Source organism: Dendropsophus ebraccatus, chromosome 7 (assembly GCF_027789765.1).
Source record: "Dendropsophus ebraccatus isolate aDenEbr1 chromosome 7, aDenEbr1.pat, whole genome shotgun sequence".
Taxonomy (NCBI): Eukaryota; Metazoa; Chordata; class Amphibia; order Anura; family Hylidae; genus Dendropsophus; species Dendropsophus ebraccatus.
In genome coordinates, this window is record NC_091460.1 from 108797885 (window position 1) to 108820150 (window position 22266).

Sequence of the window (22266 nt, forward strand, 5' to 3'; positions counted from 1 at the left end):
AAAATAGAAATCATGTTCCAATATTTCTTAATTTTGGAACACTCCCATAGAATGTGTGACAGGTTTCCTAGGGATCCACATCCTCTCCAGCATTGTTCCAGGCACGAGGGAAAGATATGATGGAGTCTGTGTGGAGTGTAATACCACTGAAGCCACGTTTTAGTTATTGCTTCTATTTGATTAACATTAGAGAGAGAGGCATAGGTGTATTTCAAAGCTAATTGCCAATCTGTATTGGAAAAGGATATTCCCTGGCAAGCTGTAACACGTCATCTGTAACCCACTCACCACTGTTGTTTCATCTCTCTCTATCTCTAATTTATCTATGTCGATTGATAGTCAGGAAGATAAATAGATAGATAAACAGATAAATAGATAGATATATACTGTGTTTACTGTGCAAAGCAGAAGCAGATGGAACCATTGGTGGGCAGATACTACAAGACAGGGGCGTGTACCCGGCAGTTGGTTCTGAGGTGCAATGCATGCTGGGAGATGTAGCTTCCTAGGCGGGTACCATGATGTTAAACTGGGATCACTTGTAAAAGTTTGAATCTGGGGCTAGAAGCAGCATAGACAAGTGAAAAAGGTTTCAAATAATCGGCGGGGAATTGGGGAGTGCCCCTATATACTTTTTGTGCATTTTATTATTTTTTTTATTTTATTTTTTTATTATTATTAATTTTTTTTAAACTATAGCCTTGTGGTGTGTAATTATATTGTATAGGGGCTATTATGCAATATTGTGTTTTGGACAATTTACAATGAGGTTATTTAACTCTGCTAGACAGAGACTGGTTTAGAGATTAAGTTAATGTTAAAGGACAAGTGCCATGAAAAACTTTTTTCCCAGTAATTGAAGCACATTACAAAGTTATATAACTCTGTAATGTGCTTCAATCCCCTATCTGCCTCCCTTCGCTGTCTTTCCCCCCCTCCACCCCCCACCAGGAAGTGTCCTAACTCACACAGACCTGATTACTGTCTTCACCGTCACCAGGCAGCTCCTTCTTGTGAGGATGAGTCATCAGCAGGAGGGCTGCTCTAGGTCCTGTTACAGCAGCCCCCCCTCCCCAGTCCAAGTGATGGCTTGCAGTTGTTCAGCCAATAGGAGCTGAGCAAGCTGAGTCACCTGACAAGGCAGGGGAGGGGGGAGGCTAGTGTAACAGGAGAAGGAGCTGAGAGAAGAGCTTGGTGACGGTGACGACAGTAATCAGGTCTGTGTGAGTCAGGACACTTCCTGCTGGGGGGTGGAGGGGGGAAAAGACAGGGAAGGGAGGCAGATAGGTGATTGAAGCATATTACAGAGTTATGTAACTTTGTAATGTGCTTCAATTACTGGAAAAAGTTTTTCATGGCACTTGTCCTTTAAGATTAAGTTAAGATTATGTATAAACTAACTTCAGGGGCTGTAGATGTGTGTGGGACTGCTGCAGTGAGAGCAGTCCCGCACACATCAGTGTGTCCATTGCCAAGGATAATGACAAGCAGCTGTGATCAGGATCTCCGTCCTGTCAGATCGGCCATCTATGTATAGAGTCTGCTCTCAGGCAGGCTCAATGCACAGATCGCCGATAACATTGATCTATGCTATGCTATGGCTTAGCAAAGATCAGTATATGCAATCTAATGATTGCATGTTTTACAGTAAAAAATAAGTGTAAAAAAAGTGTAAATAAAAAAAATAATAAAAGTTTAAAATACCTCCGGGCCCATTATATATATAAAAAAAAAATAATTGTAGCGGGCGAAATTGTCCAATCTATTAAAATATTACATTATTGTTCCCACACAGTGAGCAGCGTTATATCAGGAAAAAATTTATAAGAAACAATCCGAAATTTTCTCTTACACCAATATGATACTAATAAACACTAGAGATCATGGCACAAAAAATGATACCCCAACCAGCCCTGTATGTGGAAAAATAAAAGTGCTATGGCTCTTAGAAGGCGGGGAGGAACACTGCATTAATTTGACCTGGACATGAATGGGTTAAAAAGGATACTGTCATGTAATATTTGCAGTGGTTTTTGTAGGTAGAATTTCCTCTGAATTAGATAATATAAAGCATAGGCAAACATGTATGCCTATTGTATATGGTATACAAGTTTTCTTAAGCATAATACATAATCCAATTTCACAATTATCTTGCCAAAGCATGTACTGCAAGGGATAGATGTATTATTCCTAACGCTAAAGTTATTTTCTTTCAGTACATTCCATTTAGAAATTCCTTCCTCATCACTGAATACGTTCCATTGAGAAAATTAATTTCACTCTTGTGTAGTGGACAATCCAGCTTATTGGTGTTCATCCAGGAAGTCATTAAATGCCTGGGGAAATGGATCAATTCCATTAACATGGATTTATGAAAAGAAAAAAAAAACGTGCCTTTAGGATTAAATCTGACCTTGAAATGCACTGAAAGGAGACAAAGTATCACAGGCAAGGGCTCCAGCTACAACATTTCCACATTTCTGCTGGTGTCATGGAAAAAGACAAAGGACGGATTGTGTTTTTGAATATTTCAGCTAAAGGAATGAAGGAAACTGCATTGTTTTTTAAATAATAGATGATAAATTTGGTCAAAGCATCATGTTTAAACCATACAAAGTATAAATTGAGATTCTGTGACAAGTGCAAAATAAGTATGAAATATCATGGTAATGTTTCCATGACATCAATACCGAGTTAGCATATTCTACATTTGTAAACTTTCAAGGGAATCTGTCAACACCCGGACCGGACGCGAGGTGCTAACAGCATAGCGTAGGTGTGTGTGGGTAAGGCATGCTGAGGTGGGGCACAAACGCCAAGCCACTACTTCTCTTTGACACTTTGTTAGAGTGCATATGTAAAGAGTGTAAAAACTGCACGGAGGCTTTGAAGACACGGATCATGCACACAAGGGGACACAAACCTATACTACACTGTCAGCACCTTGAGTCCAGTCTGGGTGCTGACAGATTCCCTGTAATGCAGGCTGTTGCTGTCTCTTTTGATTGGAATAGATTGTGCCACGACAAAAAAAAAACAGATTGCCTAAATGTTAGGTCAATGAATTGATATGAGTTTGAGGGGCTAATCAGCTAATTGTAAAGCGTATCCTTTGTTATTTGTGAGCAACAGCTGTATACTTTTGGTAGTGGCTGTGCATCGTGTTACAGCTCAGTGCCTTTAAAGGGAATCTGTCGAATAGTTTTACATAGTGAAACTTATCACAATGTTAGGCATAGATTTGTGAAATTCTTTTTGTGAGATGAACAATTTGTTATATACATGCAGATGAGCAACAAGAGCCTATAGGGTAGGATTGATTGCCTCAAGGTCCATTCCATCCCAAATAGCTGCCTGCCTCCAAGATCCCCTTAGAGCGGTGCTTCTCAATTTCAGTCCTCATGGCCCACCAACAAGTCATGGTTTGAGGATATCTTATACAAACACCTGTGACGATACCTGATAATTACAGTTATATCACCTGTGAGGAAATCCTCAAAACATGACCTGCTGGTGGGCCACGAGGACTGGAAATGATAGGTCACAACCCAAGATGGCGCAGAAGAACAGGCCAGGTCATGACAAAATACATTTCTTTGGAACTACAGAACTTTAGGTGGGCACAGTGGGGACTGAAAAAGCTGTATGTGGACTGAATATGTAGTTACTTCATATGGCACTATTGATAAGGTATGCTGAAAGTTTTGCCTTTATGTATTTGCCTTCACCTATTTAACCCTGTTAGGACCAGACCATAAAGGGGCTTAAGGACCTGAGCCCATTTTTCAAGTCTGACCTGTCTCACTTAATGCCATTATAGCTCTGCGATGCTTTAACTTATTCTAGGGATTCTGAGATTTTTTTTACAAGATATATTGTACTTTGGGCTAGAGGTAAATCTTGGTCGATATATCTGTATGATTTTCTTCTGAAAAATTCCCCTATTTTATGAAAAATTTGCATTTTTCTAACTTTGAATTTTCTGCGCTCACAGTGCAGGTTATGTCACGTGATAATTTTATTGCCAGCATCGTTATGCGTGCGGCGATACCAAATATGTGTACTTTTTTATTTATTTATTTTTTCTGTATTTATTATTTGCACTGAGGAATATGGGGATGATGTGTTTATGTGTGTACAATGTGTTTATTGTACTTTATAGTACTTTATATATTGTGTTTTTCCTTTATTTTACTGTACCACCTTGGGGACATTACTATCTAATTGCCTGCTGACAGGAATAATACATTGCAGTGTATTATGCCTGTCATAGGCATGGCTGGCCAAGGGAGGTTGGTATAACTACCATTGGGGCTGTGCAATTGCTTCGTACAGCCCTGATGGTGAACAGAGGGAGGATTCTCCTTCTGTTCTTCCACACAGATGCTGTGATAACTATGATCACAGAATCTATAAGGTTAACTGCTGGGATCCAAGTGCAGCAGTTGTGGCTGCTTCCCGGCTATCACTGACAGCCATGAGGATGTAACGGTCCTGAAGGGGTTAAATAGGGGTACAGCGAGGTGTGCTTGTGTACACTTGAGCACTTGTCACGGTGGCCAGGAGTGGTGTTAGAATCCCCCCCCCCCCCCCCCCCGGACACAGTCCAGCACTTAACTAGGATAACCTTTTTACTTGAAACGTTTTCAGTGCAATACAGTACCAAAAATAGTACTGACTTCTAGAGCAGGTGCAGGTAACAGTGATGAAGAATAAAAAAATAGTTGAGGTAGCTTAGAGTAAGTTTAGGGACTGTCTTGGGGGCCTTGTCCAAATAATAGTGTACTCTGCTGGGATAGTTTAGTAGAAGTAGTGCTGAAGATTGTGAATAATGCCAGTACTCACATTTAGATTCAGTTTCTATCTGACCGTCTACACAGTCTCAGTGACCGCCCTGTGAGATACTACAAGCCACAGAGCTTTACAACTCGGTGTAGCAGACTTTTTCCGAGATTTCCCAGAAGAGCTGTGCGTAGTCAGCAAGATACTTCAGCTTTCTGCTATTTGTCTTGCTAGGGATCAGTTCCTTTCTTTGGTAACTGTCCTTAGAATACTAGGTCGCAGGCGTGGAGAAGGTGTACCGCAGAGAACAGTTATCCCTCCTGAGGGGTTAGCACTGCATTATTGTAATAGATCTTTCTTAGAAGAAGTAAATATAGTCCCAGTCTCACTCCCATCTCCTTCACAGACTATATAAAGCAAGGCTCCAGGCCCTGGCCTAAGCCAGGCCTGGCTGGAAACTGCTGCAGCAAACTCTCTGTCTCTCTCTTTTGCTCCTCACTGCAGACTGACTTCCACCAGTAACCAGTAATCACCCTTTTAAAGGGGACACTAAGGCTTAACCTTATTGGTGGGGCTGTTTGTGGATAGAAGAGAGAAGTGTAATAGGAAGAAAAGGGCAGGAAGCACCTGCACCTGTGATTGGACAACATAAGAAACAAAATTTAACCCATTACCTTCCTTCCTCAACTGTGCTCATAAAAGTATAAAAAACTACAGCAGAGAGTGACACCTAGTGGGAAAACACGAATAAGCACCTTCATCCCCTTTAGTGTGATACCTGATAGAGGTACTTTACCCAGGTGTATGAATTGCCGCACCTTCACCGTACAGTGACAAATACCACCAAACCATCACTAATATCCAGTATACCAAGCCCACCCACCCCCACCTGCATAAACTCATCTCTGCTTTATAGTTGGGCACTCATTCACCAGAGCAATTGGGAAGGGAGCAGCCTCTTGTGAGTGGAGGCAGAATGCTGCTTGTGGCTACGAGAGTTATTGGCAAGGTGGGGAGCCAATGGCTTCCCACTCTGCAATTAAAGGGCCACATAACATAACCCAGGAGGCCGCCAGGTGCTGCCAGTACCAGTGATGTAGGCTGAGGGGGCCTGGTTTATTAGTGGACCAGGCAACCAGGCCCCATGAGGTTCCAGGCCCCTTAGCAGACGGGCCCAGCGCATCAGGAAGCCAGGTGGTAGTTATGCCTGACGGTAGATTCTGGGAAGGGGGCCCACCGGAGGATCCACCAATCCTCCAGAGGATCCACTGGTGGGCCAGTCCAACATTGGGCAGAAGCCTTGTTTTTTTATGTAATTCATTAATATCACCATTGCTTACATTACAATTCCATATTGGTTCTTCACTTTACATAAAGTTCAATTTTTTGTGTCCATGTTTTTAGGTGAAATGTTCTCTTTTATATATTCTGGTAAGTAATCTCAGGTATATTCCATTCACTGCAAACTTTTCTTGTTCATTTAGCTTATAGCTTATCTTATATTCATTCATATTTATATGCTTCAGTTATACACATTAACATTGTGTATAGCTCACATTGTTTTAAATTTTTAAAGGAATAAAATAGATTTTCCAATAAAATGTTCCAGGAAACAAATGTAAAAATAGAAAAAAGTAAATATAGTAATTTATGTTTTCCACTCCCTATTGTGACAGTTTCAACTGAAAAGGAGGAAATAATAATAGTAAAAAGTGGGGAAAAGTAAGTATTAAATAAAGATCAAGGGGGAAGAAACTGCAAGATGGGCCAGAATGATCGGTGGAGCCATTACGCCAGCAGATTGTTAGTCATCTGGCTGGAAAATAAGTAAATTAATTGGAGGGTAAAGTGAATGTAATAGGATTTAAGATGAGTAGTCTGTTCCTTTATCTGGTTAGCATATGCCATGGTCTGTTAATTATTAAAATGGTCCACCTGATAGACCTCATTATCCTAAGAATTACATCATGTTACACGTATTACAGGTTACTCTGAGAGAAAATTATTTGATTTAAATAAAGATAAAATTTATGTCTGTTTGGATTACCGAACTATTTCTGCAAATTGTAGACCTTTTTTTTTTTAGTCAATTTCCTTTTATTTCCTTACAAAACACAGCTATTAAGCCTGGCTTCGATGTTTGTGGTATTACTGATTGACTAACCTATTAATATACAGCTAAACTCCAAAGGAATATATAAACGTGTCTGAAATGTTGTGGACTGCAGCTGTAACTCAATAGTCAAAATTGATCAGCCTAGGTCTACTGCTATTTCTACTCCAATAAAAATAAAGTATTTCAAATCAAACTGGTGTCAGAAGGTTATACAGATTTATAATTTACTTCTATTTAAAAATCTCAAGTCTTCCAGTATTTATCAGCTGCTGTATATCCTACAGGAAATGGTCTATTATTTCCAGTCTGACACTGTCTGTGACAGGAAATGCCCAGAGCAATAGCAAATCCCCATAAAAAAAACTTCTCCTGCTTTGGAAGTTCCTGACATGGACAGAGGTGGCAGCAGAGAGCACTGTGTGAGCATGGGTAGACTACACCACTTCCTGCAGGACATACAGCAGCTGGTAAGTATTAGAAGCCTTGAAATTTTTAAATAGAAGTAAATTACAAATCTATATATTTTCTGACACCATTTGATTAAAAAAAAATAATAATAATGATATTCCCCTTAAAAGATGTGTAATACTGTAACATTTATGCCCAATCTAAGTATCTAGCTCTAATACTATTACATTATGCTGACCGGCAGGCATCATCTGTTAGCTATTCTGGCACCTTCCACATGTAGTGACAGGTTGCAATGATTCCTCTATGTAACATTTATAGCATTCAAAATTAGATACACACATTCACGATTTCAGCTTCATTCCTTGATAATGTACATAGCCCTGTATCATATTTCCCAGGTCTTCCTATTCATTATGTATGCAGCTTTATAACCAGCAATTCTTGCATAGCTCTTGCCTGCATTTGTTACTGAAATATTTGTGTACAATAAAATTCACATCTTCAACATTTATATTCCAGATAACAATGGGCATCCTGCTTTTATAGCATATTACACCTGCACAGTATACAGCATTACAGCATAGTATATTGTATAACACAGTGATATTGGGTATATATAAAGAAGGCTGCTATTTGCCCTCTTCCTCTGCTAATCTTTTGTCCCCGGGGTATTGTGCGTCTTCTCATTGTTTATCAGCCCAGCACATGCATTTGCCTTTGGAGAGAACAGGCTGGATGAGTCATCCCTGAGTCACACAGTCACTTGTGCAACACATGCAATCCTTCCAATTCATTTACTGGGAAATAGCATCTGTTAAAGCTGTGCACAAGCAGACATCTCTCACTGTCAGTAATAGATGAATGTGTCTGTGATTGGCTGGGGGAGCTGCAACTGACTGGGCTTATGAATGGAAAATAAATGGTCCCTTAAGGTAAGAGTCCCCAGTGGATTTTGTCACCCTTAACCCTTTTTGCTAATAGACATGATATCTATAATAACTAGAGATGAGCGAACCGGGTTCGGGTTCGAGTTGATCCGAACCCGAACGTTCGGTATTTGATTAGCTGTGGCTGCTGAACTTGGATAAATCTCTAAGGTTGTCTGGAAAACATGGATACAGCCAATGACTATATCCATGTTTTCCACATAGCCTTAGGGCTTTATCCAAGTTCAGCAGCCACCGCTAATCAAATGCCGAAAGTTCGGGTTCGGATCGACTCGAGCATGCTCCAGGTTCGCTCATCTCTAATAATAATTAAAATGTCTTTGATTGGAGCATTAATATACCGGTGGCTGATGAAGTTGGATGCAGCCCTAGGGAGTCCTGTTGCCCTATGGCAGTATCAATGTTTTCCAGGACTCCCTAGGGCTGCATTTAACTTCACCAGTCACCGGTATTCAACTTCCCAAGTGGGCATACCATGCGTGACTCTTTTTTTAAAACTCAGAGCGGGGAGAGGATGCGCTGCCACTGAGGTCCTCTCGCCACTCCATCTCCTGATCGGTCCGAGTCTGGGTGCTGAGAACCGTACCAATCAGGAGATGGAGTGGCGAGAGGACCTCAGTGGCAGCGCATCCTCTCCCCGCTCTGACTTTTAAAAAAAGAGTCAAGCTCCATAGGAGCCCATTATAAGTCCGACCTTTTTTTTAAATTTAGCGTGAAGAGTGGACGCGCTGTAGCTGTGGTCCTCTCCCCGTTCTATCCCCCGATCAGTACGGGTCTGAGCACTCAAACCCGGACCGATCAAAACTTTTGACACGTCTCTATATTGTCAAAACTTTTGTATAACGACAGGTACACTTTAAAGGACACACCCATGACACACCCATGGTATGCCCACTTGGGCAGTTGAATACCGGTGACTGGTGAAGTTGAATGCAGCCCTAGGGAGTCCTGGAAAACATTGATACTGCCATAGGGCAACAGGACTCCCTAGGGCTGCATCCAACTTCATCAGCCACCGGTATATAAATGCTCCAATCAAAGACATTTTTATTATTAGAGATGAGCGAACTTCGAGCATGCTCGAGTCGATCCGAACCCGAACTTTCGGCATTTGATTAGCGGTGGCTGCTGAACTTGGATAAAGCCCTAAGGCTATGTGGAAAACATGGATCTAGTCATTGGCTGTATCCATGTTTTCCAGACAACCTTAGAGCTTTATCCAAGTTCAGCAGCCACAGCTCATCTCTAATAATTAAAATGTCTTTGATTGGAGCATTTATATACTGGTGGCTGATGAAGTTGGATGCAGCCCTACGGAGTCCTGTTGCCCTATGGCAGTATCAATGTTTTCCAGGACTCCCTAGGGCTGCATTCAATTTCACCAGTCACCGGTATTCAACTGCCCAAGTGGGCATACCATGGGTGTGTCATGGGTGTGTCCTTTAAAGTGTACCTGTCGTTATACAAAAGTTTTGACACGTAATAGAGACGTGTCAAAAGTTTTGATCGGTCCGGGTTTGAGTGCTCAGACCCATACTGATTGGGGGATAGAGCGGGGAGAGGACCACAGCTACAGCGCGTCCACTCTTCACGCTAAATTTAAAAAAAAGAGTTGGACTTATAATGGGCTCCTATGGAGCGTGACTCTTTTTTTAAAACTCAGAGCGGGGAGAGGATGCGCTGCCACTGAGGTCCTCTCGCCACTCCATCTCCTGATTGGTACGGTTCTCAGCACCCAGACTCGGACCAATCAAAACTTTTAACATGTCTCTATGACATAAAAAAAAGCAAAAATTGGTAGCACCCCTATGCCTCTTTTCACACTGCAGGTTGCACGCTGCATGTGGCTTAGGTACAGACAAATATACAAAAAGTGCAACAGCAACCCACAGGTGTAAGATCTTACCGTATATACTCCCCCCGGTGTACACACAATAAAAACCTGCTCTGTAGATATTGAAAAATGAGGATCTTAGCAAACTATTTGATCAAACAGAGTGTATCATGTCACCACGTTAAGGCATCCTCAGAGACATAGTCCCTACTCTAGCATTTTCATACTAGCAATGGTCTCTCCTGGGCTGAACAAGCCTACAACTGGGCAGAAAGGTTACAAATGATCTGTATTTATAGCACCCTTAGGACATGGCTGGAGTGCAAACCAACAGGAGGTAGCCACCTCTCCCACATTCAACAGAAACAAAGAAAAAATTGGCAGCACCTCTATGCCTCTGTTCACTCTGCAGGTTGCACGCTGCTTGTTGCTTAAGTACAGACAAACATACAAAAAGTGCAACAGCAACCAACAGGTGCAAGATCTTACCATATATACTACCCCCGGTGTACATACAATAAAAACCTGCTCTGTAAATATTGAAAAATGAGGATCTTAGCAAATTATGTCTCTATGAGATGTCAAACGTTTTGTATAAAGGCAGGTACACTTTAAAACCCGTCACAACTGACAGATGTATTACATGAAACAGAAACAACACAAACAACAGCAAAACAGATAAAAAATAATGGCTTGTTAGTAAACGAGGGCTGTGGGAGAAATTACCCCTATGGTGTCCAGACACCACAAAGTTGATGTCCAAAGCAGAACACCAGTGGGATGGGAGGTGGGAGGGATCGCCAGGATCAGTAGTAGAAGTGAAGCAGAGGCTATCCTGACACAGAGATGGCCCTCCTTTCTCTTATATATCCAGCTGTGTTCTACATTTTATTGAGATGTTTATGTTGCACACGTTCATCTTGTACTAAAAGTTACAAGCACATTTCTTTTTTCTTCTTGTTTATAAGTTTTGATCTCCTTGTTTTAAATTAGGTAAAATTCCTATAATATGTTTTTAAAAAATAAAAATAAAATAAAACAATAGATTCTCCTAAAGAAACAATCAGCAGGTTAGATGATCTTAACCCGCTAATAGATTCTAATGGGGCTGGGACAATGAGGATACTTTTCTTATGCTTGTGCACTGTACTGTTAGGCTAAGTTCACACTACGTAAGTTCTGCAGAAATCACGACCGTTGTTACAGCGGCTGTGATTTCCACGTTACTTACGTAGTGCTGCAGGCTGAGTGGATCCCGGCCGGAGTGTATACACACAGGGGGACATTTATGAAGTCCGGCGTTTTTTAGTCCGGAGCTCAGGGGATTTATGTAGAGGCACATTGCCTCTACATAAATCCCGATCGCACGGAACCCATCCGTGCGAAAATTTTGAAACCTACCCCAGCCTGGAGCTGGCGTAGGTTTCAGTATAATTTTTCCACCAGAAAAATGATAAATGTGGCGCACGCAGAAGCCGGCCCCTTCTGTGTGCAGCTGCACCCCCCGTAACGCCAGAGAGGGGGCGTTACGGGGGGTGCAGCTGCACACAGAAGGGGTCGGTTGCATGGGGGGGTACCATTTGCAAATATTTTTATGCTGATCTGCCCCTACTGTGCCTAAAAGGGCATTTACGCCTTTTTATACATGTCCCCCATAGTATACACTTTGGCTGTGATCCCTAGTGGCACCGTAGAAAACTGACATGTCAGTTTTCTGCAGCTACTATTCAGTGAATAGTGGCAGTAGAAAATCCTGTCAGTGCACAAAATAGAACGAGCGGCTCCGGCCACACGCTCCATTGTGTGCTGTGGGGCATTCTGATGCGGGCGCGCACTGATGCACCCGCTTCAGAACTCAGCAGCGATAAAGATCATCTGGCCGGTACTGCAGTATTGTCCGGGATGATCTTTTCTTAGATCGGCCTTTCCGTGACCCGGTCGGGTCATGGAACGGCTGGTCTCATACTACGTGTGACCATAGCCTTATTCTGTTTTTCTGGCTATTCTGAAGCTGATCTCTCATGATTGGTGTATAGACACAGCTACCGTGCACAAGAGTTTGAAACTTGTGCACGACACTACACGTTATTTTAATCTCTGTGAAACAGACTTTCTAACGTTCTAAATGTCAATTTGCATATTTTAAGGCAGAATACAGTTATAATAAATAGATGATTATTAGTTTTGAAAGGACTTGCCAAACTGTTCTGGTTTGGCAACATTCTTTGAACCCAAAAGCTTTTTTTTTTATTCTAATGTTTATTAAAATTTTTCATATACCAATAAAACCAGGAATGAGCCATAGCATCACAAAGTTCAAGAATGTAACACATAGCATGGATACAGCAGGGCAATTAGCAAACCACAAAGCTACACATGAAACTGCCTAACAAAGAAACAGTGAGGTACACTTACTGACGTCTCACTTGTACATACACCCGTAAATTGCAGAAAAAGGAGGGGAGGCTAACCACTAGAGCTTGGAGACTCTCTTCCTCCAGTGTGACCAAAGTTTCACTAAGCTTGGATGTGACCTTGTTTATCAGCTCACTAATTCCTCCATCCTTCACAATGTGTCCACCTTGAGTAACCAAGCGGTGAACTCAGGTGCTTCCTTGGACCTCCAATGGAGCGGTATAAGCAGTTTTGTGGCTGTGAGAAGCAAAGTTGCCAGATCATGTCTGCCAGGCTGGAAGGAGGGAGTAGGATCCCAAAGAAGGATTAACAATTTGGAGACGGGGACACATTTCCCCGTAACCTTCTCAATGGTTTCTAATACGGCTTTCCAATAGGGAGGGGCAATCCATCCAAATATGGGGAAATAGTACCCGCACTTCTCCAGCACCTCCAACACTTATCATTGCCTAGCAGATTTATTTTGGGTAACCAATTCGGTGTGCTATACCACCTGATCAGGAGAAGAAAGAATTTTCCTGGACCCTCACACATCTCACAAAGCCATGTAAGGTATATTCTTTTTATCCATATGAGAAAACTGTACTCCCAGCTCCCTCTCCCATGCCAAGAGATAACTAGGAGTCTTAGGCGCTAACTCCGATAATAGGCCTTTGTAAATAACAGAAATTACAAACGCTCAGTGTTTGACTCCCGGCAGCTGGATGCTGCCCTAGGGAATCCTGCCATAGGCTGTATCCATGTTTTCCTGGCAGCCTTAGGGCGGCATCCAGCTACTCCAGATGCCGGGAGTCAAATGCCAAGCATGTAGGTTTGGAGAACGTTGCCAAACCCAAACTGTTTGGCAAATTTGCTCAACACTAATGATTAGTGAAGGTTTCTAACAAATTGTGCAGGATGGCACAGATGGCATTTGTGGAGAGAAGGAAGTTATCGATGCACTGGTTTTGCAAGGTGCTATGTGAGCAGAAAGAAAAGAAAAAGCAGCATCACACTGCAGCACTGTGGACATACAGCAGTAAGTATACTGCTAATTACAAAATGGACACCTGCCCTGAGTTGTATGAGAGGAAAGCCTTGATTTACCTTTGAGGAACAGTCAGGATCACAAACTGTAAATACAGCCCTGTGTGCAGCTGGCACATGCAATGCCCTATTTCCTGAAATTGTCTCTCTCTGAAAGCAGATTTCCCCCAACAACAGGCAATGCACAGCAAATTGCAGAGAAGGGACACACACAGTGGCTAAGACTTTAGATCTGTTTTTCTGGGGTAAAGAGTATTTTTTGGTAAATTAAGTGATTTACAAATTTGTTAGGAATCTCATAGACATCGCATGGAGGGATATTTGAAACAAGAGTGTCTATTAAGACCAAAACTGACAAATAGCAGGGTATTGCACAACCTTGTTATAATTCACATCATCATACATTCAGAGGGACAGTATTATATTCCAACAGAAAACAACAATCATTGTATTCAATAATACCTACAAGCTGGTGTATGATATCACTGTTAAAGAAGAACTTGTGGTTATCTTTCTCTGCTTATTTGGAATAAGTTAAATGTGTTTTTTATGTCATCCATCAGTTTTAGCATGCAGAAGCTAAAATTATATAAATATTCATACCCAAGCTTCATATAGCTGTTAGATTGTCAAAACAAGCAGTACAAAACCTGATGTAATTCTATTCGTAGGTATTAAATATTATATTACATTCATGGATAAACCCTCACACTATATAGATCCCTACAACAATATGGCCTTATTCACATGTTTTCTAAATTAATTTCTATGGGGCTGTTTACATTGTCCGTAGTTTTATGGATCCATAAGTATGGACACGGATTCATCCACAGAAGTTTACAGGAGCGTCCGTAATTTTACATCCTCTTTACAATTTTTAGGGGTATACAAAAAATACAGATTACAATTATTTTTTTTTTTAATGATGATTGCAGACATAATATACGGTCCTGAAAAAAACGTGTAAACATGTGAATAAAGGAATTAGTTGATCACAAGAGGTCCTCATGATCTTTGTTCCCTGCTGGGGGATTTACTTCTATTAAAAAAATCTCAAGTCCAGTACTTATTAGCTGCTGTATGTCCTGCAGGAAGTGGTATTCTTTCCAGTCTGGAGAGCAGGAGAGGTTTTCTATGGGGATTTGCTACTAGAGAGAATACACCACTTCCTGTAGGACATACAACAGCTGATAAGTACTGGAAGACTGGAGATTTTTTAATAGAAGAAAATTACAAATCTCTGGGACCAGTTCATTTTAAAGACCTTTTTCGTGAACTACCCCTTTAAATCCATAGTTCCATACTGTTGACACTTTAGATCATCTACCACTAATCTGAGGTGGTCATGGGCTTACTGCACGTGCTTCCCTGGCCCTTGTCTGTGCTGAACAACGGCTCCTCTATAGGTAAAAATAAAAAGTAAAAAATGTCTTTATAAAAAAGAAAAGATTAAAATCATGGCGTTTCTTATAAGTCATAAAAATTGTGTGCAATGTCTTAAGAAATGCATGAAGTTTTTTTTCCTTTTAGTTAAAATAAATGATATAGGAAGGAGGTCTTAAACGTGAAGCGATTTATAATGTCTAAAAATAGAAGCCACATGTTAGTCTGGCTTTTGGAAGGCATATATTTGGCAGCATGCCGAGGATAATTTACTGCCAATAATTTCATGATGATAATAAGATCAGTGACTTGCTGATGCATTCAGGGGCTAGACAGCTTTTAGGAGAAAAAAGAACTGGCTTCATTGTGAGACATTCTTTTCTCTGAACGTGCACATGTGCCAAACACAGTACTAATGTTGTAGTAATTATAGTAGTAATAGTGAAGGTACCAACTGAGGCAAATATATGCCATGGGAACATTACCTTGGATAAAAGAGAGAGTTATTTCAAGAATCCCCCTTATATTGCAGTTACTGTAGGCTAAATTCACATCTGGCTTTTTCCAGGAAAAAAATGGCAATAAAAAGGCCATATCAGTTTTTCAAAATCGCAGCATGCTCAAGGTATGGCTTTTTTTCAGAAATAGTGGCGTTTTCCCTCCCATAGACTTCTATAGGAGTTAAAGGGGTTATCCAGCGTTGAAAAACCATGGCCACTTTCTTCCAAAGACAGCACTTCTCTTGTCTCCAGTCTGGGTGAAGGTTTTGAAACTCAGTTTGATTGAAGTGAATAGAGCTTAATTGAAAACCACACCTGAACTGGAAACAAGAGTGGTGCTGTCTCTGGAAGATAGTGGCCATGTTTTTCTAACGCTAATATAATAATATAGACAGCTGCCTTTCCCTGTTATGTTCCTAAAGTATGAACAAGTGTGCCGTCATACTGACTGTCTGCTCTAAATTACAAGTCAAAAGTATTTATTATCCACAAAAGAATCACACACACTGACACATTGCATAGTCATAGTAGATCTTTCAGGCGATTTTGGGAGCAGTGCAAAATTTGTGTCTAAAGGCAGTCTTACAGATGCAATATTGATCAAAATTAGATGTTCTTAAAGAAAATGTCTAAAGCTGCGTTTACACGGAAAGATCGAATTCGAACAATAATCGTACGTGTAAACGATGCGAACGATCAAGCTAAGAGCGATATATCGTTTACTTTGATCTTTCAACAAGTTCTCAAATCGTTGTTCACCGATTTACCCTATGTGTCAGATGGGCTTAAGTGATCGCAAAACGATCGCAAAACGAATTTTTCTAAACGCTTTTCTAAACCCTGATCGTTATGAAAAACACATTGTTACTTCGACATCGTTAATCGCATTATCGGGCGAATTATCATTCCTTGTAAACGTAGCATTAATCATACCAATTTAATACGGAAACGGAAACCGTGACACAGTTCAAAACAAGGACTGCGGCAAACGACCATTAATTGTGTCAGTTTTATGCTAGTTACTTTTTCTTAACTGAAAATTGGCACACAACATCATGTGACAACTAAGTTACTAAGGGTCATAAAAATGTCACCTTTCAAGTTCAGTCATCATTGGGATCTTATATTCCCTATCGTCCATATTGGCAGCACAACAGATGGGGTGTCTCCACCCCTGTGTACCCATGGACAAGGGAATATTTTAATGAGGCAAAATTAATAAACTCCACCCCCTCTGGTATAATAGGCCCTCAGGAACTCCCTCCCACTGATTTTTTTTCTCTTGTCCCTGTAACCTATGGTTGAGGGAGTCACAGCCAGCTTTTGTCTGGCTGTGATTAGAGTTAATTACTTGAGGCAGTTAGGTTGTGGTTATTCTGTAACCCATCCACAGCTTTCTCTGCCCCTGGACCGACCAACGTTTCAGGGGCACAGGAATCAGCTTACAGCTGTTTGTTTACCTGGAAGATCCTGCTAGCGGTTGCGGGGTCCCAGATACCAGGCGGCGGTACCGTCGGATTGGAAGACGCGGCGGCGCCATCTTGGAAGAGGCGGAAGTGACGTCATCGGAGGTCAGAACGACCACTTCCGGGTCTCCGCCGCGGTACGGAGCGCGACAACGGAGCGGGCAGCGGTAAGAGACCTCTCTTAGGAGAGCGGTTTGCTCGTTTCAGGCATCCCCATTAGGGGATAAGCGCAGAGGGGTATTTTTTTACCAGTTTAATTGGCTTCCCATTAGGAGCTGATGGGACGCCATTGAGGGGGCGGAGCATACGGTGTGGCGCCAAAGGGGGCCATTTAAACCGCTCCCACCATCATAGTAGTGTTGTCTGGCGTTAAGGACAACACATGTTAAGCAGTCTCAGTCTACAGAGATCGGTATTTGCAGCGATATCTTGTCCACTGACCTATCATTCAGCTCAAGGTAGCTGTATCCCGACCAGATATGTATGCTATTGTACTGCTTGCTAGCATATTTTAATACAATGTATATTGCAGATGTCTTCTATGGAATCCAGGGGATCTCAAGGAAGGAAGTGCTCCTCTAAGCACAGAAATCTGTCTTGTATCCGGTGTGGTAAGTCGAGGATAGTTCCTCGCACCCTTTTTTTTTTTCTGCCTTATGGTCAGGGAAGGTCTTGACTGCATGCTTTTGTCCACAGATAAGTCTCATTTGGAGACTAGCGACTCCATGTTATGCCAGGACTGCCGCAGCTCCTTACCAAACAGGGATGAACCTTCCATCCAGGATGTCGTGGTCTGGGTGAAGGACTTCGTACAGCAGTCTATTGGAGAGCTTAAGGACACTATTAAAAACAAGTCTAGAAAGAGGGCAAGAAGGAGTCAGTCTTCCCCTCTAGCTTCTCACTCTGATCAGGAGTTTACTGTTATTGATGTGGCCGGGCCAACATCCTCATCCTTGTCATCTTCCTCAGATGAGGAGGAGGTTAGGCCTGAAAAGTATTACTTTCCAGTAGATAAGATTCAGAAATTGGTTAAAGCCGTCCTGTTGGAGATCCATCCGGCAGACACTTCTGAACCTGCTACATCCACCTCTAAGGGAAGAGCTTTCTATTTAGAGGATAAGATCATGGATATGATCCGTGCAGAATGGAAGAAGCCAGAGAAGTCAGCTATTCTCAGTAAGAGATTCAAGCTCATGTTTAACATCAGTGAGGATCAGACTAAGGAGTGGTTAGCCCCACCTAGAGTAGATGTGGCTATAGCGAAACTTTCTAAACGCACACTGGTGCCAGCGGAGGATGGGTCTAGCCTAAAGGACCCAATGGACCGCAGGGTAGAAGTGGCTCTTAAGAGGTCGTACTCTGCTGCCGCTGCCCAGACTTCAGTGTCTGTGTCCTCCTTTGAGGTGGCAAGATCACTTAGAAGATGGTTAGCTAAATCCCAGGAGGATTTAGAAAAGGGAGTTAAAAGAGATGACATACTCGCCCAATATAAGAAAATCAATCTAGCCATAGATTTTCTTTGCGATGCTTCTTCACAACAGGTCAGATTAGCATCCAGGGCAATGGCCTTATCCACAGCTGGATAAAGCCTTGGACGGGGGACAACCCCTCCAAGTATCACCTCTGCAACTTGGAGTATCAACCTGGGAGGTTGTTTGGTGCAGAGCTTGATGACTTGATGGAGCAGCTGTCTGACAAGAAGGGAAAGTCCCTTCCTCAGATGCCTGTTGCCAGGAGACAGTTTAGAAAAGCAAGATCTCCACAAAGAGGGAGACAGTCCAGATATTCTAACAGGGGAAGAGGCACTTTCTCCCGTAGAAGGGGCACCTCAAGGCAAGTCGCCAAGGAGGGAACAAAAAAACCGGATTTTTGACTACAGAGAATTACCGGTAGGCAGTCGCCTTACACTTTTTTGGCAGACCTGGGAATCTACAGTTCAAGATCCCTGGGTCGTAAATACTATCCGATATGGATATTCTCTTCCTTTAGACCCCTTTCCCTTAGAAAGATTTTTAATTTCAAGAGGACCAGAAGGCGAAAGAAGAGATATTCTAGAGCAACAGGTCCTACACTTAGTTACAATTGCAGCTCTGGAGGAGGTTCCTCCAGCAGAGAGAGGGGTAGGGGTATATTCCCCAATTTTTTTGGTACCAAAGCCGTCCGGGAAATGGAGGCTAATAATAGACTTGAGGTACCTGAACAATTTTATTGTCAACAAAAGATTCCGCATGGAAACAATAAAATCTGTAAAATCAATAATCTTGCCTGGAGACTTCATGGCGTCGCTGGACCTTCAGGACGCATACTTTCATGTGCCAATCCTCCCTTGCCACAGGAAATTTCTAAGGATTGCCCTTCCTATTCAAGGGCAAGTCAGACACCTCCAGTTCAGGGTGCTGCCATTTGGCATAAGCACGGCGCCTTTCGTCTTCACCAAAATAGTCTCAGCAGTGGTAGCTGTAATGAGACTTCAGGGGATAAGAATAGTTCCTTATCTAGACGACTGGCTAATCATGGCACCAACAGCAGACCTCCTATGCACGCAAACCAAAGTGGTACTAGATTTCCTCCATCAGCTAGGCTGGGTGGTGAATCAGGACAAGTCAGACTTGGAACCATCAACTACCAAGGCATTTCTGGGGTTCATAATAGACACCATCGAGATGAAACTGTATCTATCTGCGCAGAGGAAGAACAAAATTCAGCTCGGTTGTCAGTTCCTAATAACCCCTCGTCAGGTCTCATTAAGAACCCTGATGAAGTTCTTAGGGCACCTATCATCAACATCAGAAGCGGTACCCTGGGCTCTGTGGCATCTCAGGCATCTTCAACAAGAAACTCTCAGGATATGGAACAGAGATCTGACTACCCTGGACCATACACATGTCCTGTCTGTAAACACCAGACTGTCCCTAAATTGGTGGCAGGAAGTGAAGGACGGTATGGGGCTCCAGGAACCAGTCTGGGAGCTCATCACCACAGACGCCTCCGGCACAGGATGGGGAGCCCATCTTCATCAGATGCAGGTTTCCGGATCATGGACCAAAGAAGAAAAGGACTTGTCCTCAAACGTAAGAGAGCTGCGAGCGATCTATCTAGCTCTCCGCCATTTCGAACACATACTTTACCGCAAAGCGGTGAAGGTCCAAACAGACAACATAGCGTGCGTTTGTTATATCAACAAACAAGGAGGCACAAGATCCCAGACTCTTCTGAGAGAAGTGGAGAAGATCTTTGTATGGGCAGAGAGAAGGATAACCAGATTATCCGCAACCCATATCAAGGGCACGCACAATGTAATAGCGGATCGTTTGAGTCGAGGACTCACGGTTCCAGGGGAATGGTCTCTGAACAGGGATGTATTCAGACAGATGGTAGATCAATGGGGTCTTCCCCAGGTGGATCTTATGGCAACAAGACAGAACTGCAGACTGAGCAGGTTTTGCTCACTTTACAGGGAAGACAATCCCCTGGCAGTAGATGCCCTGTCAATACAGTGGAATTTCCACCTGGCCTATGTATTTCCACCAATCCCACTAATACCGAGGGTATTAGCCAAAATACGCCAGGATCAGGCGAATGTAATAGCGATCATTCCCTTCTGGCCAAAGAGATGTTGGTTCCCACAGCTATTGAATATGAGCAGGGGAGAGTACTGGAGATTGCCAATGATGAAGGACCTGGTGTCTCAGAGCAGCCAGGTGTGCCAGAGCCTCAGGGCTTTCAACTTGACTGCCTGGAGGCTGACCAGCCCATACTGAGAACTACGGGCCTATCTCAGAAAGTGTTGGAAACGCTCTCTCACTCAAGGAGTGTGGCGACCAACCGTTCCTACAACAGAATAGGTAACATCTTCCAGAAATGGTGTATTTCACAGGAGGTTAATCCTGAAAGACCATCAGTGGCTAAAATTCTTGATTTTTTGCAGGAGGGTTTCGACAAGGGGTTGAAACCCAGTTCCATTAGGGTTCAGATTGCAGCCTTGTCCTGTCTCCTAAATAGAAGGCTTCTGCAAGAAAAGGAGGTAAAAGACTTTACCAGAGCAATAGACCGTTTAAGACCGTCAATAATTAAACCTGTTCCTCCTTGGGACCTAACACTGGTCCTAAAGCAGCTATGTAAACAGCCGTTTGAACCTTTGGACTCTGTGGAAGTCAAGTTCCTCACTTTTAAGGTGGCCTTCCTTTTGGCTGTAACTACAGCAAAAAGAGTTGGGGAGTTACAGGCATTAGCGGCAGGAGAACCATATACGGTTTTTCTAGAGGACAAACTAATCCTGAGATACTTACCAGGGTTTAACCCTAAAGTATCCACCTTCTCTAACATAAATCATTCAATTCTTCTTCCGGTTTTTTCTCCGGAAAGCCTGGAGGAAGGTGAGGATTATTCCACTCTAGACGTGGTAAGAGCGCTCAGAATTTACCTTCAGAGAACTTCTTCTTTTAGGGTTGAAGAGAATCTGCTGGTTCTCTTCCACGGGAAGAACAAAGGAAGAAAAGCATCAAAACCATCCATTTCGCGCTGGATTTGTGACTGTATTGGATCCTGCTACTCTGCTGCAGGCAAAGAAGCTCCGGATTTCACCCGAGCGCACTCAACCAGAGCCATATCCACCTCTTGGGCGGAAAGGTGTTCTGTTCCATTGGACCAAATATGTAACTCAGCTACGTGGTCCTCTCCACTCACCTTTGTAAAACATTATAGGATTGATTCACTTCTTGCCAGGCAAACGATGTTTGCCAGAGCAGTGTTAAGTTCTGTTACAACAGGAGAGCCCTCCCTATAGGGGTGTTTTTCTTGCTAAATCCCCATCTGTTGTGCTGCCAATATGGACGATAGGGAAGTTAACATTTATTATGTTAATGTGTTTTCCCTGAGTCCTATTGGCAGCACAAGAGTCCCACCCTATTATGTACTTTAGAATTTACTCAGTGGGAGGGAGTTCCTGAGGGCCTATTATACCAGAGGGGGTGGAGTTTATTAATTTTGCCTCATTAAAATATTCCCTTGTCCATGGGTACACAGGGGTGGAGACACCCCATCTGTTGTGCTGCCAATAGGACTCAGGGAAAACACATTAACATAATAAATGTTAACATCCTAATGAATGAATGTACAATGCTGTGATCTCTGGAACCTTTTCCCCAAATTTCTCACAATAACTATAGCCACCTAATGAGTAGAGATAAGCAAATCTTAAGCACACTGGGGCCCAAACTCTCTTTGATAACTGGTGGCTGAAGAAGTTGGATGCAGCCCTAGGGAGTCCTGGAAAACATGGATACCACCTTTGGCCTATGGCTGTATCTATGTTCTCCAAACAGCCTTAGGCCTTGTTCACATGTCCCACAAAGCTTTCTGTGATTGTGGCTCTGCAATCACAGAT